Consider the following 23,462-nt stretch of genomic DNA (forward strand, 5'->3'; position numbering starts at 1 on the left):
TAGGAATCGTGCTGTAAATAACTCATTTGCAGGGTACCTGATAGGCCACCCCTGTGAAAGGATCATTCTCTACCCCCCTCCCAAAGGGATGGCAGTCCACAGTTGAGAACCATTGCCCTAATGTACGAGCGTCTTGTTCCGGAAACGTGTTTAGTAAGTGTAAGGTTAGTAACTTAACCGTGTTACCAAGGGGTGTGATGACACACACCTGTAATCCCGGCCCTCAGGAGGAAGAAGTCTGCATGGCCACCAGTTGCTTGCGGACCCCATGAGTCAAACCCTTCGTCTGTGCAGAGCAGATTTGCAGTACGCATCCCTTCATGGGCTTGAGCCATCTGTTGTAGGGAGTGCAGTTGACCCAGACCCTGAGGGGAGCAACCAAATCAGCCCTCTGGACACTGTTCTAAGTGTTAACCATGACTCGCTTCTTCCCAAAGCCATGGGTTTCCCCACCACCACCACCCCATTTCTTTTCCACCCCCCTCCCTTCAGGCAAATAAAATGAAAATTTCCAAGTAGCTCCATTTGCAATTGTGTTTAACATAAGCTCTGAGCAGACGTTGGATTCTTTTTGGAGTTTTCACTGACAAACTGCTTCCAGCTGCCCTGCAGGGCGGGTCACCACCACAATGAAATACAGTGTTTGCTGAGGATTTCAGCTGCCACCTGGGGGTTCAATGTACTCAATGAATGCTATTTAGCGGAGCCAGCGGTGAACCAGTGACAAATGGTATGTTGACTTTTTTTCTGTGTCTGTGGTTTAGGATGGGTTGCTTTCAGTCCTGCTGGCTCTCTCTTCTGTGTTACCAGCCTTTTCCACATTTACAGCCTGGTCCTCCCTCTCTCCCCAGCTTCTGGCAGCCAGCTTTGTGTGACAGAAGAAGCCACTCTTTGCTTAGATGGCTTGTACTTAAAATGGCTAATAAGCATGGATTTCATAGTTTCTCTGTGCTTTAGAATTTATATATAATGTTTGTATATTCATATAAATATAGAATTATTATATGTAAACATATATTTCTTCTATATATGTATCAATATATGTATTTCATATATATATATATATATATATGAAATCTTTTTCAACAGCTTCTTCTCAGAGTGTTATCACCTCACGCACACACACAAACTAACCAGGAGCACTGTGTTACTTTCCTCCTCTCTGGACACACCCAGTAGAGCGAGGCTTGTTTGTATATGATTAGACATAGCCATCCACTGCCCAGCCAAACAGTCCCCCTGGATTTTCTTCTTACTTGGACTTCACCTCAGGTTCAGCCCCTTGGCCCACCACCTTGCCCTTGGCCCTGAACTCTCTCAGAAGGTCCCCTCTTGAGCATGACTCATGAAGTCTGTCCTTTGCCTCTTTCCTCGTGCCCAGTCTCTTCCCTCCTTCCTTCTCACTTCTAAAACACTTCCAGTTAATTTCTTGTTGTGTTTCTTTTCCTGAGGAGGTGTGAGCAAACATCTGTTCACCCTAGATAGGGCACCAACAGGGAGCAAAGAAACGATCGCATCCAAGTCTACCACATGGTAAAACAGTGGGTTTGTTGGGGTTACTTACAAGGGTGTGGGGGACTCAAAGGCAGCTGCATCGCTGGGAAGCCCAGCCCAGCTCAGCTGATGAATCACTGAAGCTGTATCTCTTCAACTTCCTGTAAACTTCAGGCAGCTCAGCCCACTGGACAATCCCCTCTCCCCCCAGCAATGTTGCTGCCTGTATGGTATATGGGCTTGGGACTCTCTGAGCTTTCTGAATCTTGTACGGTACCTTCACTTCTCCTTCCATAGGGGACATTTGGATAGGGAGGAAGTGGCTACCCAGGCTTTGTACCTCAAGGTTCTGAGTTCAGTCTATTATCTGAACTGAAGCATGGACAGATGGTTAGAGCCAGGCACTGGGAAGCATGCAACAAAACAGTTTCAAGGTCCCCGAAACAGAGTTTCTCTTTCGCTCCTGACTAGGAGTTTCAGACTCCTGCTCATGAAAGAGAAAATCACTTTCCCTGCAGGCTTGTCAAGGAATTCCAGAAAGCCTGTGGCTGCCAGGGAATCGCTCTCCTTCTGATTGTAAAGAGGACCGGGAGCATTCTTTCTTCAGAGAGATATGGATCAGGTTTTCTTCTGTGCCTGTCAAGGCTCAGAGTAAAACAGCCACTTCAAGTATGAAGATGAGTTTTTCTACAATCTTAAGCAATCTTGAGGTGATCTCTAGGCCATGCATGCTGTTTTCGCAAGCCCCCACGCAATCTTTCAGTTTAGCACCAACAGAAGCATAGCCAGCCTGGTCAGCTTTCTTTCCTAGCACCCCCTCTCAAGCCTCTGCTTTTTCTTTCTCCTCTCTGTCTCCTCTTAGGAGCAATTCAATTTTTTTTAGTGACTCTTGTATGGGGAGCTGGGGAGCAACCAGGGAAGATGGTCTAGAACAAGAGTGAGACAGTGGTGGATCCAAATCCTGAAAAATCTCCTTCTGAGACCAACAGGAGTAGGGATGGTACCTCCCTGTTCTAGGCGTGCATTTCCAGGCACAGGTAGCCTTATGGTCCCCACCTCTGCCACCCATGATGTAGTTAACACATCCTGCAACCAGGTCATAGGTTAAACTCCTTCTCTCCTTATAAGGTCATGTCCAGCAAGTACCTGTAATTCCTCTTCATGCAAATAAGGCATTCCCAGAACCTTGGATCCAAACAGTGATGCACATTCATCCCAAAAGCCTCTCTACCCCACTCCCCGAAGGTTTAAATAGTCTCTCTCCCCACCCCCAATTTAACAAGCTGTCTCACTGAAGCTATCTCCTGAGAAGGCTGTTTGTCTCACACTCACCGCCGTCTGATGTCTTCGCACTCCCATACACCCCCCCACACACATCCACATTCCCTCACCCCTACACCCCCACATTCCACACCCCTAGCCATTCCTGCTTTGATCCCCCTCCCAGGATCCACCAGTTATGGGTGGGGGAAGCCACACCAGGAACAGCACTTGCATGCCTCCTCACTCCCATTCGGACCCATAAATGACACCACAGAATGAGCAGGACAACAGGAAAAACTTAAAATCCCCACAACACAAATGTCGCTTCTGTAGAACCTTGGTTGCTGAACCTGGAATTCCCCAGAATAGGCTCTCTCTCCTTGGTGCACAACCTAAGTTAAAGGTCCTAAAGGACAGTCTTACAGCCTATTCTCAGTCCACGCTCCTTCACAGTCAACTGCGCAGACAAGAAAGTCAACACGTGGCACTGAGGGTGTCACTTGTATCTCAAGCTGGCCTCAGTTCTGCTCCTGGGTCAGTCACAGTCTCTGTTGAAAGTGACACTCAGAATAATACCCAAGATAGAGTTTATTGAAGAGAGGAAAGCATGCATACTCAGGGTGAGAGTGACCAATGGCCAAAAAGACCATTGTGCTGAGCTATAGTTTTAGGGATGCTCTAGACCATTGAGTCTCTAGAACAGAGCTTTCCCTGGGAGGCAGCTTCCTGTCCAGGTAATTGACAGACCATTTGGATTCACTCTTATGGGAGTGGACAAGAGTACTCCTCTGTTCCTTACCAGATAGCCTTCAGATAGACAGCTAATCTCATGATCTTCCAGGCAGTTCAGAATGTCAAGTCTCCACCCAGGGCCAGAGACGCAACTCAGATCCCATTCCTTTGACCAGTGGTCACAGTCCAGTACTTCCAGTTCCTGATTTTAAAAGCTGCTGGTTAACGGGAAAGGGGTCTATCCTCCATGTCTTTCAAGCCTGTTAATATCTAAACTAGACATCTAATGGGAGTACAAAACACACATCCATGTTTCCAGATCCTGCTGCCTCCCAGACCTCTGGGCACATCTAAAGCTCAGACAGGCTAGGATCACTCCCTGGATTCTTCATTGTTTCAGAGGAGGAAGTGAATATTTGTCATGCTTAGACATAGAGTCTAACAAGTCCTCTCACATATCTAAACATTAATGGTCTGTTTCTTAATATATCAGAAATCTATCATTTAAAAAAAAAGTAAGCCAACCACCTTTTGGGTTTGTTATTCAAGGGCCCACTCAGGGTTACATCCACCTTTGGACTATTGGGATTAAAGAGTGGATATACAGACAACATGACACAGACAAAAAAAAAATCTCAAAAGTTTTCTATTTTGAAAGTATCTTGTTTGTTTTGTCCCAGCAAGCACAATTGAAATTTTTATTTTATGTATGTAGGTCTTTTGCCTGCATGTTTGTCTGTGTACCATATATATATCTGCTCTCCTTAGAGGCTAGAAGAGAGTGCCAGATCCTTTAGAATTGGAGTCCCAGACAGTTGTAAACCAGCATGTAGGTACTGGGAATCAAAATCAGATTCTCTGGAACAACAGTCACTGGTCTTGACTGCTGAGCAATTTTACTCAAGCAGTGAACAGTGAACAGCGAAGCTAACTTGAGATTAAAGGCATTGCTGAAGGTAAACTAGAGAATTGGCCAAGGAAGTTGACTCCATGTTTCCCTAAGATTCTGTAATTAGACAGTATGATTTGTAGACCTCAAAAGCAGGGAAGAGGAAAAAAATAATCTTTGGAAGCCAAAGCTTTCAAGTTTTCACTGCTGGCACCAAATGCCTTCTTGCTCATTGAGTCTACCTTAAAGCATTGCTCATAAGCTAAGCTACTGCTGGGCCAAACCAGAGAGTCAAGGAAACGCATAGACTGTACATTTCCTGTTCACACTTCCCTGTAATTGGTAGTCAAATTGCTAGCACAGTTTGTAATAGTTTGCCTGTGCTGGGATGGAGGACAGTGTCTCCAAAACAAAACCAGATGAGAAAAATGACAAAGCTGTTGATTTAAGGAGTGTAAAGTCCAGGTAGAGCTATAACCCAATGCAGAGTGCTCTGACAGTGCGGAGTGACCTTGCTGAGCCACCCTGGGAAGGAGTGAGGAATTAAAAAAAAAAAAAATCAATAGCTACTGAAGGCAAGGACAGTTTCCTAGTCTTGGGCACTGTAAGAGGAACGTGCTTTGAAGTGCACACTATACGGAGAGGAAGAAAAACAGGGTCTATGATGAGGCCTTCTGCCATCTTATCATTGACGATATCACCAGAGATGAGACTAGAAATGAAATATTAGTGCTAGGGATCTGGCTTATGTTGGTAGAGGGCTTGCTTAGCATGCACAAAGCTAGGGATTCCATCCGCAGCACCATGTTCAACCCAGTATGCTTGGGCCATGCCTATAATCCCAGCACTCCAGAGATGAAACCAGAGGCTCAGAAGCTCAAGGTCATCCGCAGCTACATACCAAATTCAAGGCCAGCTTGAAACACCCAAAGAGATCTCAAAAAAAAACTATATATATATAGAGAGAGAGATAGATAGATAGATAGATAGATAGATAGATAGATAGATATGTATATATATATATATATGTATATATATCAAATGAAGCAATACACAGCAATATACGTTTACTCGTACAAGAGTAAATGTTAGGCCATTCTAACTTTAGGAGGCATCCTGGAAACAGTAGTTCTCTCGTCTCTTTTGAGGATAATGACATAATTTAGGAGGAAATCCCCACTGTCCATCAGAAGGGTCAGGATGGCGATGAGCTGCAAGAACAATGAGGGAAATGGCTCCCAGGGGCATCAAATGAATTTCAGAACACCCCTCCCCTTCTGCAGTTCCCTTCTCTGCTGTGACCAGTAGTGTTTCTGGAGTACACAGAGTGGATAGACTCCTCTGAATCCTGACAGCATTTCCCACAGCAGAGTCTAACACCTTCTCTTACCACCTATCCTGAGCAGACTCCTCTGTTTCTTTGGTCATTTTGTGCCTATTACTTTTTTACTCTTTTTTTTGGCAAACATGCTAGGAGAACATATCCCCTCCCCCGCCCCAAATGTTAAGTGAGAGGCACGAGGCACTTCAGAGTAATGAGACTATGCATGAGGTTGAGATTTCTTCCACTGTGTGTCCACGTGTGGTTCATGGAGCTCAGAGGTCTCTGGTTGCTTCATGGTACTCAGAGCTAAGCATGCTTTTTGTCTGTAGTGGGAATGCTGCCTTGCTGGTGTTGCCTGTGTTTGGAATGTTCCACTTCTGGTAATTCATTCAATGTCTATATTTGTCTTTTCAAAGCCACTTAACACTTTCAGCTTATATAAATCTTGTAGTTAACTAAAGCCTCCAGGTCTTTTCATGTGAAGTGCTCACATAAATCAGTGGGCTTCTGCCCTATTTTCATCTTTATGAGTAGTCAAGATATAAATCCTTCTCACAGTGTTAAAGGACGCTAGCGTATTAAACAGCCTAAGTGACTCGCATGCCTTTGAAAAGGACCATCAGGATCAAATTTGCATGGTGAGAACTCCAGGAGTTGGGCCAGGGGTTCCCATCTGTCTTCTATAATTCTACTGTGGACCAACAAAATAGTCCTTGGAATACTACCACCAACAAAAATCAATATATAAAGACATTCAAAGTAATGCTAACCTATGTAGGCAGTGAGGAAATGATTGTTTTAATTTCTAGGCGGATGTCAATCAACTATACAGAGTCCTTTCATAGCCTCTGGAATATGTGAACTACTAAATGACAATAATTTTAAATATAAAAAAATTATAGTAATGTCTAGGGGTATTTTGAAGTGAGAAGATTCCTCAGCATCTCTTCAATTTTGAATCAAGTGAAGAGCTGCGAAGCAAAACTGAGGACAAGGGAAGCACTGGGAAAACATAAGAAAGTAAAGGGTATCTAAAACGGAGATGAAGAAGAAAAAATAATTTGGATGTAGAAGACAGGCAGAGAGTAGTGTTGGAAGACTTGGTCAGACAGGAATAGTGGTGGTGGTGATTAAGACATAGTGAGTTCTCCTGGCACTTCAGAGTGATGGGGAAATGGGTAGGGTAAGAGCAATGGAAAGCCACCTCAGATCCTCCAAGAACCTTCAGCAAGTTCACCCTACCCTTATGCCATGGGCATCAGCCCGCCTAAGGATGGATGTCAGTCTTTCCTTTTGTCCAGACTGGAGTCCAGAACCAAGAAGTGAGGTCTGAGCCTGTGCTGCCAAGTTCTGCTTAGCCTTCCCACCCTGCTACATATACAGATTCTACACATACATAAGACATATCCCAGGGACTCAGTTACACTCTTTCCTTCTCCTCCCACAGGGCCTGAGCCAGAGCCAGCCTAGTTCAGAGCAAGCTGAGCCCTGCACACTTCAAAAGACACAGGAACATCTTTCTGACTCCTGCCAGGTAAGTGTGCTTTCCCGGCCACCTGGGCAAGTCTGACTTCAGAGGTAGAAGATGTCAAATTGTGTCTGGAAAAAAAAAATACAGCTGTAAAAATATATGTGACTCAGGTGAAAAAATTATTTGTATTTAAAAACTAAGTCATTAAAAGCAGACAATCAGAGCAATGAGCAAATGAACAGTCCAAACTGTTGTGTGACCATCTCAAATGGCTTCACAGTTTCTTCGACCCCTACATCCAGATCTCTGTATTTCTGGCCACTTCTTGTCTCCTTGTGTTGAATGGGTAGCTCCTTAGGGACTCAGTTTTAAAATCACCTGCATTCAGGGCATTGAGAATCCATTTCAGGTGTTTAAATATTCAATAGGCTAAGTCAGATTAATTTTATACTTGTTCTGAGTTTTCCTCCCCTATCTCCAAGATTGTATCTATGTTCTGTTGTTGTTCTTGTTTTAAGAGAAGCATTCTTTTCTTGTTTTGATGATGATGATGATGATGATGATGATGATGATGATGCTTCCTTTTCTCTCTCTGTAGCCTCCTGGTCTCTCTTGGGTTGAGCTGGGAGAAAGGAGGGTGATTAGAAGAATCCTTTAAGGAATACAGCTCCAGCCCTAACAGCTGGGCCTGCTTCCTAGGAGGCTTCTCCTGTGAGGGTTCTTTGGGAAGTACTGTTGTCTGGATCATCCCTGTGGCACCCCACTCCCAGGCTCTGGTCACCCATGTGCGTCCCAGCCTGAGGGTGTCGACACCAACTGCCGCTGGCACCTTTGCAGAATTCGCACCAGCGGCACGTTCTTCATCTGGACACCGCATATGAGGGCAATGGGAATAGGAGCTGCTTTCTCTTCACCTGTTGGGGTGGACTACTCTAGAACAGCTTTGGCATCCTGGGTTCTGCAGATGAAAAGGAGGGACCATCTTATAGGTTCACACAGACACCCCTTAATTGTGGATGCGCCAGGTATGGACGTGCCTTTCTTGGTACATGTCATTGCTGTAGCAGCGGCCATGACAGGGGACACTTTCAAGACCGTGCATCTTGACAAGAAGCCAGCAAGACAAAAAGACACGGTCTCCCTGTCTGCAGAGGGCTTGGTTTGGGCCACAGGTATTGCTTGTCTGGGTATGGTTTATGGTTCCACCCCACCAAAGACAGGTAATTCGACTAATCACACTTCCAAGACTCTCAAACCATTGTTAAGGAAAAACCAACCAAACAAACAAAACCTCACACAAGTTGAGCCATTCTAGATTGAGGGTCATCTGTGAGGGAAGCAGCCATCCCACGGACCTCTCTGCAGTCTTCTGTGTTTGGATGCCTTTGGCAGTCAGGTAGCATTTATGGACCTTCTCAGAGAAGCTTTCTAAAGTTTACAAAACAAAGTATAGTATGCATGGCTATGAAGGACACAATTGTTACTGGAATACAATTATCAAGATTATTTTAAAATATGTACTTTAATAATGGATTTTATTGAGCTGTTTTAGGTGCCGTTGGCATGTAAAAAGCTATATGCCTTTAATATGGATAACACATATATATTTTATATAAATGTGTTAGAGTTTAAAGATGAGTGTCTACCCATGAAACACCCTTAGAATCTATGTCATAAATATATTCACCTTCGAAAGCACCCTTGGATCGTATTCATGTCTTCATTCCTTTATTCATTCCCCTCCTTATTCTGAGGACACAACTCAAGTGCTAAACTCTTAGCAGTTTCCTAAGTGTGCGATGGAGTGCGGCAAATGTGTTGTGCAGCAGATTCACCTTACATAACTGAACCTGTGTAGTCATTGATCAGTACTGCCTGGTTCTCCACTCCGGCAGCTCCCATCATCCCACTCTCTGCTTCCAGTTTGACTATTTAAGTTCAGTCCGGTTTGTCCTACCCTGCGTAGCTTATTTCACCTTGTTATCACACAAAGTAACAAGTTCTAGCAGAACAGAAGTTCTAAGAATGAATTTGAGTGTTATTTTAAGATATGCACAACTGTGTGATGGGAAAACACCTGTGGTTTCCATTGGTGACAAAGTTGCAGCAGCTGTTGCTAATGCCACTACAACTTGTTGATTGAATGAATCCACAATGGAAGTGATAATGCTAAATTCTTCCCAGAGGATACTGAAAACAAGAATTGACTGGCTCCTATCCTTGCCCAAGACCCTCCTGGATTCAACCCACGAGCCCTTGGGGACAGAAAAAAAAGCATTATCCTAGATGGCTACCTGCTCCAGGGGATCCTCCCACATATTTTCTTGTGTCTGCTTATATATAGGTCAGCGTGGGTGGAAGGGAGGTGGCTGCAGGGCTGGTTTGGTGGCCTGCTGGTGAGGTTTGCAGGGTCACCTAGCAACTTCTTTGGGAGAGGAGAGAAGTCAAGACCAATAGTCCTCATCTTTGGAACATGAAAACTCAGAAGATTGTCTACAAAATTGCCAATCACTATGAATTCTGTTTTATGCCCCATGCCCACACTGATATTCCAGAATTGATATCCAGGAAACTGTCAGTGGTTATTACCTCTGAGGAGGAAAAAATGGGTTGCGGGGAGCCAAAAGAAATACCTTTTGGTGTTTAGCTCTGTAGACTTGTGCAAAGTGGACCTGAACTACTCCTACACTGGAGTAGAAATGAATTAACCTCACATTCTGCATTCCAGTGTGAGCCTAAAGGCACATTAGGCTCTAGCAAGAAGATAGGGGGAGGGGAGAGAGGGAGAGAAAGAGACAGAGAGAGAGGAGAGAGACAAAGAGAGAACAGGGGACAGAGAAAAGTGTATGTAGCCCAGGCTGGCCTAAAACTCTTATCTAAGCTCTGGCTATTCATTCTGTGCTGAATAATATCTATTGCATAGGGCTGCAGTGAGGTTGAGAGACATGTGATCTTTCCCTTACCTTGAACACAGGAAAAGACTCCAGATGGAACCAAGAATGGTGGCCCACCCACTCCTGTAATTCTAGGACTGTGGAGGTAGAAGAACTGTGATTTCTAGGTCAGCCTGAAAGAAAGGATACTACCTCATCGAGAAAAGCAAGAGACCTTTGTGGGATTAAAAACAAATATTCCAATAAAACATTAAAACTTTTAGACATATAGGGTACTGTGTCTATGTCCTTGGAGCAGGAGACAGTTTCTTAAAGACTGCCCCAAAAGGACAAAGGATTAAATATACATACACATAAATTGGACTGTGCCAAAGTTAAACAATTCCACACAAGAAAAGTCATAAAGGAAAAAGTGAGGCAGAGTGGAGCTATTTGTAACATATTGTCCTAGCTTCGTCTCTCTTGCTCTGATAAAAGCACCCTGACAAAAAAGTAACAAAAGGAAGAAAACGTTTAGTGCACAGTTGTGTGATAGCAGGGAAGCCAGGAACTTCAAACAGCTGGTCATATCACATCCTAAACCAAGAGCAGAAAGAAAAGAGCACTTGCTTGCATGCTGGCTCATTAGCTTATTTCTGCTCAGCTAGTTTTCTCTGCTCTTAGCCAGTTCTCAGCCCAGCCCATGAAATGGCACCATCCACATTCACTTTGGGTCTTCCCACTTCAATTAACTCAGTTAAGGCAATCCCCCACGGATCTGCCCACAGCCCAGCACTAAATAGACGACAGCCTCTCTTTGCAGGTGATTCTAAGCTGTGTTAAATTAACAGTCAGCAACATACATGCATACATACACACATACATACATGCGTATGTGTGTTGCTGGACTTTTGAAAAATTTTTTGTTTGGTAGGTTAGGTTGATTTGGTTTGGTTTGAAAAACCAAACCATTTTCTCTGTGTAGCTCTGGCTGCCCTGGAACCCACTCTGTAGAGCAGGCTGGCCTGGAATTCAGAGATCTACCTGCCTCTGCCTCCTTCATGCTGGGATTAAATGTGTACATCACCGCTCCAGTTCACCACTTTGATAAACTAAGGAAGAACCAATCAATGTTGGGGTGAGCTCAGTGGTAAGGCACTTGCCTAGCAAGCACGAGACCGTGGGCTCAATCCTCAGCACTGAGAGAGGAAAAGACCCATGGCTCATGCCGCAGTTAATATTAAGTACATTTTAAAGAAAAACAGAAAAATGGGCAAATGGTGTGTAAAAATTCAAAGAGGAAACCTCTACGATGAGCAATTGTAGGAAAAGACGCAGGGCTTAAACAGAAACACAGAATTACAAATCAACCCCTTGTCTCACCTTTAAAATAAACTCCCCAAAAGAAGGAAGTTCCTACAAGATTAGAAAAATGAAAGCAATCAGGCTGAGCAAGCCATGAAGAGCAAGTCAGTAAGTAAGCAGCACTCCTTGGTGGCTTCTGGTTTAGTTTCTACCTTCCGGTTCCTGCCGTGGGGTCCTGTAAGTCAAACAAACTCTTTCCTCCACAGGTTATTTTTGGTCTCAGTGTTTTATTCCAGCAATAAGATAGAAACCTAGTTAAGACACCTACTAAAATACACAATGCTCTCAGTCTAGTGCCTGCTCCATCAAAATTCCTACTCAATGGTGCTGAGGTTGTGAATCCTAAGACAATGGAGAACTAAACATACAGCCCTTAAACTGAATGTGATAACCTAACTTTGAATTCTTTTTCTGATAAGACCATTTCCTAAAATTATTAGTAAGTGAAGCCACTCCTCCTTCATTACCCCAGATCCTGGCTAGACCTGTCAAACTGCTCCTGCCAACACTAAAAACTTCCAGTTCCCTTTCCACACCTGGGGCAGCCTTTGCTGCAGGGCATACACTCTAGTCATTTTGTTTGGGAAAATAGGACTGGCAAAATGTCTCAGCAGGCAAGGGAGCTTGTTGCCAAGCCTGATGACTTTAGTTGGATCCTCAGAACTCATATGGCAGAAGAAAACTGACTCCTGCAAATTGTCCTCTGTCCTATATAACATGTGAAACCCCTCCTCATAAATAAGCAAATGTGATTAAGAAAATATTATGGGCTTTTCCTAAATTCTGAACATGTATCAGGCTTGCATCCTAATTTGTTTTGACTCCAGCTGTTTGGAAGCTAAAGGAAACAAGATGTGAGCTATTTTTTTTCATCCCCCACCCCCAGAATATGATTCAGCCGTTCCAAATATCAAACCTTAAATGCTGTGTGCTCTGTATTCTTTAAAAAAAAAATTTTTACCACATTTTAAAAAATTGTTTTAGGCATGGTCTACACTGACCAAGGCTACACTGTAAGAAACCACACAAGCTTGGGTCCAGAACCCTTTAGATAGCAAGAAGTCTGTCCCTTATTAAAACACAGGGACTCATGGGATAGCTGATCTCAGGAGATACAATTTGCAATTGGCAAAATGCTTGCCACCCAAGTGTGAGGACCTAAGTTCAATCCCCAGCACCCATGAAAGCCAGACATGGGGAGAGGAAGACAAGCTGATCCCTGGGATTTGCTGGGCAGCCTAGGCTAGCCTAACACACTTGACAAGAACTTGTCTAGAACTCAGTGTGAAGACAAACTCTGAGAAATTTACATACCTCTGCCTCCCAAAAGATGTTTGCCACCATGATCCACCGTTTTTATTTATTGTGTATGCCTGTTGGGGGACATACAATTGACATGACACTCATGTGGAGGTCCTCTCTTGTCATGTGGATCCTTTGGATCACACTTAGGTAGTCAGGCATGAAAGTAGGTGCCTTTACTTGCTGGACACTTTGTCAACCCTGCTCCATGTTCTTAGAGTCCACTTGGCCATATCATGCATGAAGAGTGCATCAATAATTAGATTCAGCTTTATGTCAGAAAACCTCCAATTATATGGACTTAAGTAAAATTAAAGTTTATTATGCTATCAGTTTAAATGAAATACATAGACAATCCAGGACTGGTTTAGCAACTCTATGACATCATCACGATTCTTTGCTATGTCTATGGTATGGCCCTAACTCTCACAGTCCAAGACTGTGGCTGAAGTTCTCCCGGAATCCCCATGTCACATTGGGAGAGCTGAGAGTAGAGGACAGGCTTTCTTCCAGTAAGACATCTTCCAGAAAGCTTCTTACAATACACGTGTTTTCCTCTCACAAGCATCCTTCAGAAACCACACAAGCCTGGGTCCAGAACGCTTTGTCAATCCCTTATTAAAACAGGGGCTCAGGAGATAGCTGATCTTAGAAGACACCATTTACAATCAGCAAAATGCATGCTACCCAAGTGTGAGGACCTGAGTTCAATCCCCAGCACCCATGAAAACCAAGCATGGGGAGAGGAAGACAAGCTGATCCCTGGGACTTGCTGGGCAGCCTAGGTTACCTAACCTACTTGACAAGTCTCAGGTTCCACTGAGAGATCCTGCCTCAAAAAGCAAGGTGTGGATGGCTGCAAGAAACCACAACAGAGGCTGATCTCTGACCATTATATACATGTGCACATTATACACACATGCACATATGCACATATGCATAAATAGCACAGTACTTAAATAGAAACTACACATATCTTCCTGTATACATCTAACTCTGGGTTGCTTACAATGCCTAATATATTGCAAATACCATATGAACAGTTTCTGTGCTAGACTGCTCAGAGAATAATGGCATAGACCCTGTACACATTCAGTTCAGATGCAGGTTTTCCGGTATCAATTGCCCACATTGGTTGAATCTGTAGACGTGAGATCTGCAAACACAGAGGGCCAAATAACAGTGGTTTAAAACTAGAACGAGGCACTAACACAAAGACGTGACCTGTCAAATGTGTAATGTTGTTGCAACAGTATTGTCAGAAATAAATTTTGTTGGCCATTTTACCATCATTATAACTGATACCCAAGCTAATCAGCTACAGTAAACATAATAGTTTGTTGATTTGAGACTTTGTAATTTGGACTAAACGCCCCAGGCTGGATGCACTAACAAGCTTCTCTTACTATCACTTAAGGAGAGATTCATAGATTTCATGATAGTGCCACTAACCCCTCACCAAAAAGTTGGAGGGGGGTGGAAGGGACAGGGCATACAGTCGGATGGGTGGGACAGGGAGAAGGGATTGGGAAACAGGGAAATGACTGGGGATGATCACAGGGTCCGGGGAAGGATGGACGGATGGAAGGACACAGAGGGATCAGTGCTTATTAATCAGTGGTGAGCAGAAAGAAGGCCAGATGCAATCAGAAAGGCAAATGTGGAGGAAAGTCTGTCACCTGTCTCCTGAGGTCCAACAACTCAGAATCTGACTGTAAAAAAATTACTGAGTTATAAGAAACAAGAGAGCTGTCTCTTGAGATCAAAGAGAAACCCAGAGTTCTCTGTACTCACTACTATAGCCAACATTCTTTAGTTGGATTGGTTTTGGTGTTTTTTGTTTGGTTTGGTTTGTATTTCAAGACAGGGTTTCTCTGTGTAGCCCTGGCTGTCCTAGAACTCACTCCATAGACCAGGCTGTCCTCAGACTCAGAGATCCTCCTGCCTCCGCCTCCAGAGTGCTGGGATTAAAGGCGTGCGCCACCACACCTGGGAATAGCCAGGTGCTCGTGAATACCATGTGCTCAGCAGAGCGCTAGGTTCTGCATCTGCTGTAATAACCCCCCAAATGCGAATGAGACATGAGCTATCGCCATCACTACCTCACAAACAAAGTAAGCCAGGCACCCAGGAGATAGTTCAGTTATTTAAGTATTTGCCTTGCAAACAAGGAAGACCTGAGTTCAATCCCCAGAACCCACAGAAAAATTCCAGGTGCAGCACTTGGGATGAGAGACAAAAGGCAGACAGACCTCTATGACTTCAAGACCAGCCTGGTTTAGGCACCAAATTCCAGTCTAGTCACTGTTACATGGTAACAGCCACCTGTAACTCCAGCCCCAAAGGCTCCTAAACCCTCACAGACACTGCACACACGTGGAATGCAGATGCAAACATATATGCAGGCAAATATTCATACACATAAAATAAAATAATTTATAATAAAAAATCCTGGGTATGAGAGCAATGGTTTATAATCCCATTATTGGGAAGGAGCAGGGGGATCTCTGCCAGCCAGTGCCGCCTAATTGGTGAGCTTTCCAGGCCAGTGAAATATTCTGTCTCAAAAGAAGCAGACAGTGTTCCAAAGGATAATATCAGATGCTCTCCTCTGGCCTCCACATGCACATGTGCATGCAAAGTAGCACACTGACACACACACACACACACACACACACACACACACAAACTTTTTTTTTTTTTTAAAGAACATAAAGTTTTAAGGTGGTTAAACATCTCACCCAAATTCAAAGCAAGTGGTAGAATCAAGACTGGAACTCAAGTCTCCCAGAAACTCAAGCTAATTTCAATCACTTGAAATTTTTGTTTCTTCCTCGGAGGACGGTCTCTCATGATAATTATTCAGTGCTACACAATCACTAATCCTCTGTATAATCAGTCTCGTTTCTTCAGGAGGAAAGTCACTTTAGCTGCACATTCATAATTGGTATTTTCAAGCAAGTATTATGGTCTTTAAACATAGAAAGGCGGGGAAAGGAACAAGTTATCATTTAGGGAAATGGAAAAAAAAAAATAGATCAAGTGTGATGTGTAGCCCTTTCATCCTTCTCTTGAAAAACCCCCTTCTCTGCCATCTTCCTTTCTTCTGTAGCCAAACACAGAGTCTCCCCCTCGTGCTTATCATGCGGGATTGTAAACAGGAGGCCCAGCTCTGCATTCACAGAACAGGGCAGAACGGTCCCAGCGAGCTCAATTACCACACATGCGCACTGTGCTCCCCTCCAGTCTGTGAGGAAATGGAGGTAGAACAGGCTTCCATAGACGATGCCTAAGCACAGATAAAAGGATAAATAGAAACTAGCTAAGCTCATGGGGGTTAGGGAGAGGGCAGGATGGCAGTCCCTGGGTACACTGGGTGGTGTGTGTGTGTGTGATAGGTGCAAAAATCCAAAAGCCTGTGTTCATGAACTGTTAGGTGGTACAACTAGACCTTGAACACCATCCATAAGCCAAGAGTCAGCATAAAGGTTAAATCATGAAAGTCTTTAAATGCCACATGAATCAGAATAGACTTGATCTAAGGAGACTGGAATGCTAAGCACAAGAGGACACTTGGTGCTCATTCCAGCAGCCAGTTGGAATGATTGAAAGACGTTTAAGAAAGGGTACCACTGAGAAATCTGTCAAGGGCAGGAGTAGCACAGACACAGGGATGGGAGACTGTGATGCTGTGCTGGGGCAGAAGAGAAACTGAGGCACACAAGGAGGATGGTGGAGAAGGAGAGAGAGGAACTGGAAAGATAGCTCAGGGGTTAAGAATATGGACCACTCTTGCAGAGGACCTGAGTTCAGCTTTCAGCACCCATATAGGTGGCTTACGTACTCCCTTGTAATTCTAGCTCAAGGGGATCTAGTGCTCTCTTATAGCTTTGGAAGGCACCTGCACTCCTGTGTGTGTGTGTGTGTGTGTGTGTGTGTCTGTGTCTGTGTGTGTGTACACAGGTGCACACATACAAAAGTTAAAAATAAAATATTTTTTTTGAAAAAGAAAGAGGAGTTGAGTCCAACACTTGGAAGCAGAAACAGGGAAGAGAGGAGCAGATCTGGGAACTGGTTCACGTCCAGGTTCACAGATGAACTGTTGCCTGGAGGTTTGCACATAATGTAACTATAGCAAGGGATGAAAGAGCTTGGACCCAGAAGACCTAGGCTGGTCTTCTCCCTGCTTTCAGCCACAACCCAGGGCAGCTTCTTACTCGGCTGGCCCCTCACCCAGACATCTCTTTGGGGCCTTGCCTCGTGCTTAGGACCGTTGCAGTGATCCCCATGCAGAATTACTTACACATCTCTTTTTCTCTGGCTGTCTTTCCTAGCCACTCTGATAAACGATTTGATGCCAAAGATTTACAGATATGAATGGACTATTACCTAAATTAGCTCTGATTTCATTTTCTTTGAGGCAGGAGCTCACGCAATACAAGCTAGCCTCAGGCTTGCTGTGTAGATGGGAATGTGGCTCCGTTGGTAGAATGTTCCCATAGCATATAGCAGGCCCTGGGTTCCATGCTCTGCACTGCATAAACTGGGCGTGATGACAAGCACCTGTATTTGGGAAGTGGAGGCAAGAGGGTCAGAAGTTCAAGGAAGTTTGAAGTCGGTCTAGGATATATGACATCTTGTGTCAGAGGCAAAGACAAAATAAGAATAAGTACTTGCTACATCACTGAGGCTGGTCTTGAGCTTCTGTCCTTCTGCCTCTTCTTCCTGAGTGCTAGGATTGCAGCTGTTCTTTAGGTGGTGCTGGGAGATGAATCAAGAGCTACATACATGCTAAGCAAGCGCTCTACTGACCGAGCTACAGCCCCAACCCTACCTCTGAATTTTAATAGCAGATAATCAATAGGATTTTAATCCATAAAAGGTTTTCCTTTTTCCTTTGTTTTGTTGATTTGTTAGGTTGGTTTTTGTTCGTTTTGATTTGTTTTTGTTTTTGTTTTTGTTTTACATAGGTCATCACTCTGTAGTCCTGACTGGCCTCAAACTCACAGGCATCCACCCGCCTCTGCCCCCCAAGTGCTGGATTACAGGCATGAGTCACCATGCCTGGCAAACATTTCACTTTCTTTTACCTGTTTTTTTTTTTTATTAAGTTAGATAATTATTCATTTTTATTTTATATACATAGGTGTTTTGCCTACATGTATGTCTATGTGAGGGTGTCGGGTCCTGTGAATCTGGAGTCACAGACAGTTGTGAGCTGCCGTGTGGGTACTGGGAATTGAATCCAGGTCTTCTGGAAGAGCAGTCAGTCATTGCTCTTAGCCATTAAGCCATCTCTCCAGCCCCTTACCTGTTACTTTTTGCATAGATAGTTATTTCTGTGAATTGCCCTCAAGTTCCCACCCATTATAAGCCCTATCTCTTTAACCACACACTTTCTCCAAAAACCAAGTGTTTGTGGTTTCGCCTGGAAAGCACACTGGCCCTTCCCAAGTCCCGACCCTGTTGTCTTAGAACCTGGCAATCACTAAGTGCACTGGCTCCTCTGTAGAACTGGGGCCTCGTTAGGGCCAGCCATACTCAAAAGATAATTGGAATGTGTGTCTGCTTCCCACCAGGGTAAGATAGATGAGTCAGAACTCCCTGGCAGTGGGTAGCAGAGAAGAAACAACCTTGCTTTGGAAGTCAAATGAAAGAACCCCAGGGAAGGTGATTCTTTTCCCGTAGGAATTGTCCATGGTTCCTTCACCTTGTTTCCATGGCAGTGTTGTGTTTGTCTGATTGAGTTGTAATTCTTTTGTTTATAGAGCTGTCTCACTTCAAAACCATAAGTTCCAAAAAGAGAAATACTGTATCTTACCCGATTTTCTATACTATACCCCTGTGCTTAACATATGTTGTGTGCAGCAAGAGTTTTAAAAATGGTTGTAAAAGATACCCAGAGGGGCCTACAGAGATTGATACTCCAACCAAGGACCATGCATGGAGAGGATCCAGACTCCCTGTTCAAAAGAAATCCATTGGCTGCTCAGTTTCCAAGTGGGTACCCTAGTAAGGAGTACAGGGCCTGTCTCTGACATGAACTCAGTGGCAGGCTCTCTGATCACCTCCTCCTGGCCGGTGCAGCCTTGCCAGGCCACAGAGGAAGATGATGCAACCAGCCTTGATGGGACCTGGCAAGCTTGGGTCAGATAGAAGGGAGGAGGTTCTCCCCTATCAGATGACTAGGGAAAGGGCATAGGGGGAGAAGAGGGAAGATGAGTGGGACTGGGAGGAGACAAGGAAGGGGCATGCATCAGAAATGAATAAATTGTAATAAATAAAAAGGTGGCTGTAGAGCAGTTGAATGAATGAATCTGCAGGGAGAGATGTCATCCACAGACCATGTGCATAGTAGCTGTTTAGCAAGTATCAGTTGCTAAATGATACTGCGCCAGCAATCAAACCTGGATCCTCTGGAAGAGCAGCCAGTGCTCTTAACAACTGAGCTGTCTCTACAGCTCTGTCACAGGGTTTTAAGGAAATAAAACATTCCTGCTGATCCATCTTCTACCTGAGAAAGACGTGTGGCAATTGCACAACTGGCTTCTCCAGAGAGAAGGTAGCTTGATAGGTAGATAGGTAGATAGGTACCTAGATAGATAGATAGATAGATAGATAGATAGATAGATAGATAGATATTTCTATGTGAAGAAATAAGATTAGGCAGAGTCTGGGCTTTGACTAGGCTAGGCTTCATGTGAGTCATGGCACAAAGAGACCTTCAACAGAGTTTTATTGGATGGATGGATATATGGATGGATGGATGGATGGATGGATGGATGGATGGATGGACACATGAGCTGTATTAGGACTGCAAGCACTACCCAGTTTTATAATGTTTTCTGACATTTAGAGTTAACTGCACGCAGCTTGCATATGCACGTGGGCAACGATCCCAGCTTGTTTTAAAGATCACTCAGTAAATATTGATCTAATGAATAAACGAGGCTGATGTTCTCAAACAATTTATAATCTCATCAGAAAAGTAAGACATAGACTTAAGTAGAAAAGATTAATGATACAGGAAAACTGTGCTAAATACTACACAACTTAAACTCTGCATGAGCTATGACTAGGGTGATTATAGTTTATTTTCTAGATTGAGTCCCTTTTGATAGTAGAAGGGGAACTTATTAATAGTTACGCCAAGAACAGGAGAATCAATGGGGTCTTATGGTCAAGTAGGTTATAAGTGTGAAAAGCCAAATGTTGGGCTGGAGAGAAGGCTCAGCAGTTTGCCCTTTCAGAGGTCCCGAGCTTGACTCCCAGCAACCACAATGGTGGCTCACAACCATCTATGCTGGAATCTGATACTCTCTTCTGGCATGCAGGTGTACATGCAGAACACTGACATATGTAAAATAAATAAATCTTTAAAAAGAAAGAAAGAAAAAGAAAAGGCCAATGTCTATGTGGTCTGGTAGCCTCTGGGTCTTCGCACATGCTGTTCTTGTAGCCTGGGCACTTTTATTCTTAATGACTACTTGGTCTTCTTAAAATTAATGAATATAATGTGTTAAAATTGAAAGTATGTATGAATAATTAAAGGCTAGTCAAATAATTAATGGGAGGTCCTGTAGATGTTATAGTTTGTAGACATGAATTTATCTCATGAAAAACAGTCGTACACGTCTTTCAAAAATTCTTAATTCTAGATATTTACTTTTAAGAAAATGTTCTTCTCTGGGTGGAGAGATGGCTTGTGGCTAAGAACACTTATTGTTCTAACAAAGGATGCAGGTTCAGTTTGTAGCATTCACATGGCATCTTACCATCATCTGTAACTCCAGTTCCAAGGGATCGGATACCTTCCTCTGGCTTTTGCAGGCACCAGACACTCACACAGCACACTCACATACAAACAGGCAAAATAACTCATACACATAAAATTTTAAAAAAAATTTTTTTAAATGACAGCGCAGTGGTGGTGAATTCCTTTTAATCACAGCACTTGAAAGGCAGAGGCAGGACGATCTCTGAGTTCAAAGCCAACCTGGTTTACAAAGAAAGTTCCAGGATAGCCAGGGCTACACAGAGAAACCCTGTCTCAGAAAAAAAAAATGTAATGACTAATCAAGATTATTTCAGAATTCTTTTGGTGATAGAAATGTTGCTAAAAAATGTATGTTTCTATTCATGTAGTCCGTGAATAAGCCGTGCCAGCATTGCCTGAACTCTGTCAAATATGCAAATTCTCAGCCCCTTTCACCTTAACATCCTTTCAATGAGAGTGATTTGTAGGCACATTGAATTTGAGAAGCAACATAATATACCTATTAATTCTCTCCCCAAAGTACATTCTCCTTTAACATTTAAATATGTTCTCCTGACTTTTGTCCTGATCTCCTTTATAAAATAGATTCAAAGTATAATTCCTTTTGCTTCTAAGTGTCCAAAGAACATTAATGATGGTAACGATGATGACTTTTATCTACAGAGAACAGTCAAAATGGTAGGAACACCCTGTCTTTTACGAATGGACTCTATATTCAGGAATAAAAACGGAAAATAAACTCAAATTCGGGTGACAACCGCTCCATTTGGGACTAGGTCAGCTTTTAACTTTATCTGACCTCATTCTGTTTTTAAAACTTTCAGGGGTTGGGGAGGAAAGCTACTTAGAAATACAAAACATAGCCTTTGTGTGTGTGTGTGCTCCTTGTAAATATGTAACTCCTTTGTTGAGCAGGAATTGAGTTGAAGGAATATTGACACGCTCTGTAGAGCCCTGCTCCTCTTGTCTGTTCCTGTCCAGCTGGCTCTGAGCCTTCCATGAACTTGGTTAACACCGGGCGATGCCACACAGCTGCATGCCAGCCTGAGTGGCCTCTTTATTTTTTTTCAGCCATTAAATAGCTTCTTCAATCTCCAACATGTGTTGCTGAACATGTGACCCAATGAATCAATCCCCTGAAGAAAGCAGTAACAGTAATGACTTTGGGCAATTAGCACGGGGATGCTGGAGCTTCCCAGCAGGCTTTGGCCTGTGTTAATACACACAGCGTTTCCTGAGTGGGCACCCCCGGGTATTCCACTGTTAACCATCACTGAAGCTGGAAGAGCAACGGTGGATTGCAGCTTCCAGTAACACTCAACAAGAAGCTGAGTGCTGTCGGTGACAAAGAGGGGCCTGTTAGTGCCTCCAAATAAAGGCCGTATCCCTCCTTAAAGCTGCAAGCCATCCACTGGTGTGAAAGCTTTTTTAATTTATGTTTCTGACCTTAACACTTTTTAATCACTTCAGGGAAGATTTTACCGCACAAATTGAGACACAACCTAGTCTCCTCCCTAGGACTCCCTAACCTAATGGGTCTCCCTGACTCCTAGGAGTTTATATCCCATAAGGGATTGATAGGTGCATGCTAAAACAATCTCATCCTAAAAGGCAAGGCATTCATTTCAGGGAAAAAGTTGTAGACTGTTAGTCCCAAATGTGCATTAGAGCCCACTCCTCCTGTCTTGGCCTCTGTGTATGAAACAAGGATTTTACCTGCCTGATCACAGTCAAATCAGACCAACCTGTAGCCTGTTTGGAACTGTGGAGCGGGATGTAGATCACTGTGTGCTTGCTCGCCCAGCATGCCTACTGCCTTCAGCTCTACAAACGCAAGTCAAAATGTCCTCTTCCCATCAGCAAAGCAAAATAATGCACGAGTTAAAGTTTTTATTACCATCTTAAACTGAGAAGAATGGTTCAAACGAGGCCGGTGGTGATGAGACAGGTTTGTCGAGGTATTCAGCCACCTACGTGAGGAACTGGACAATTGCTTCAGTCTTTCTTCACTGTGACAAAAAGCCCCACACTGTCAACTTGAAGAGAGTAAAAATTTGTTTGAGCTCAGGATTTTGGAGGTCTCAGTCTATGTTTGATTCTCCTCTTTGCCTCTGGGGCTGTGATGAGATGGCATGTGGTGGTAGGATTCTTAATTCAGGAAGCTGTTCGCCTCCTAGTAGCCAGAATGCAAATAAAAGGAAGGAAGGGGCCAAAGGTCCTAGTATCTCCTTCAAGGTATCCAGAAAACTTCTCCCTGGGCCCCACTTCTTACAGGCTCTGGCAGCTCCCAGTAGCAGCACAGGCTAGCAACACATGGGTCTTTGGAGTGCTTATCCAAATGACAAAAATTCATTTTGAGAACACTTTGTCCTATCCCCTCAAGTCATCGGTGGTCAGGGCATCGTACACTGTTAATTCACAGCACCTGCACTCCAGCTCTTACCAGACAATCCAATCTTGAACTTCTTGCTCTCTAATCTCTTAGCAAAACATCACATTTTTTTTTTCCTTGAGAAATGTTGATGGAATGGTTTGCAAATTCCCCGTTCTGCTGGTTATCCTAAAATTTACCTTTGGATCAAACTGGATCTGAAGAGTTGCGTGTGTATTTAGATTTCAGGTGTTTGCTTCACAAGGCTCTGATTCGGCTGAACTGTACTTATGAGAAGGGGGTTTAATTACACTCCACTCAAAGGAATGTTTTCTTATTCTGAAAGCAGAGATTTTCATTGCCAGCCCAAGCTGCTAGAACACCAGCTTCTTCATCCATGAGGACACACTGGAGAAATGCCCCTGGGGTGGCAGTTTCAGGAGAACCTTGACTCCTCTACACAGCTTTTTATCTAATGAGCAGCATTACTCTAAGTAGGGTGTTATCCCTCCATTATGTCACCAAATACTCAAGGCAATCAATTTGAAGAGGTAAGGTTTATTCGGGCTTCTGGTTTCAGTCCACGGACACTTGGCTCCTT

This window comes from Meriones unguiculatus, chromosome 19, assembly GCF_030254825.1.
Source record: "Meriones unguiculatus strain TT.TT164.6M chromosome 19, Bangor_MerUng_6.1, whole genome shotgun sequence".
Lineage (NCBI taxonomy): Eukaryota > Metazoa > Chordata > Mammalia > Rodentia > Muridae > Meriones > Meriones unguiculatus.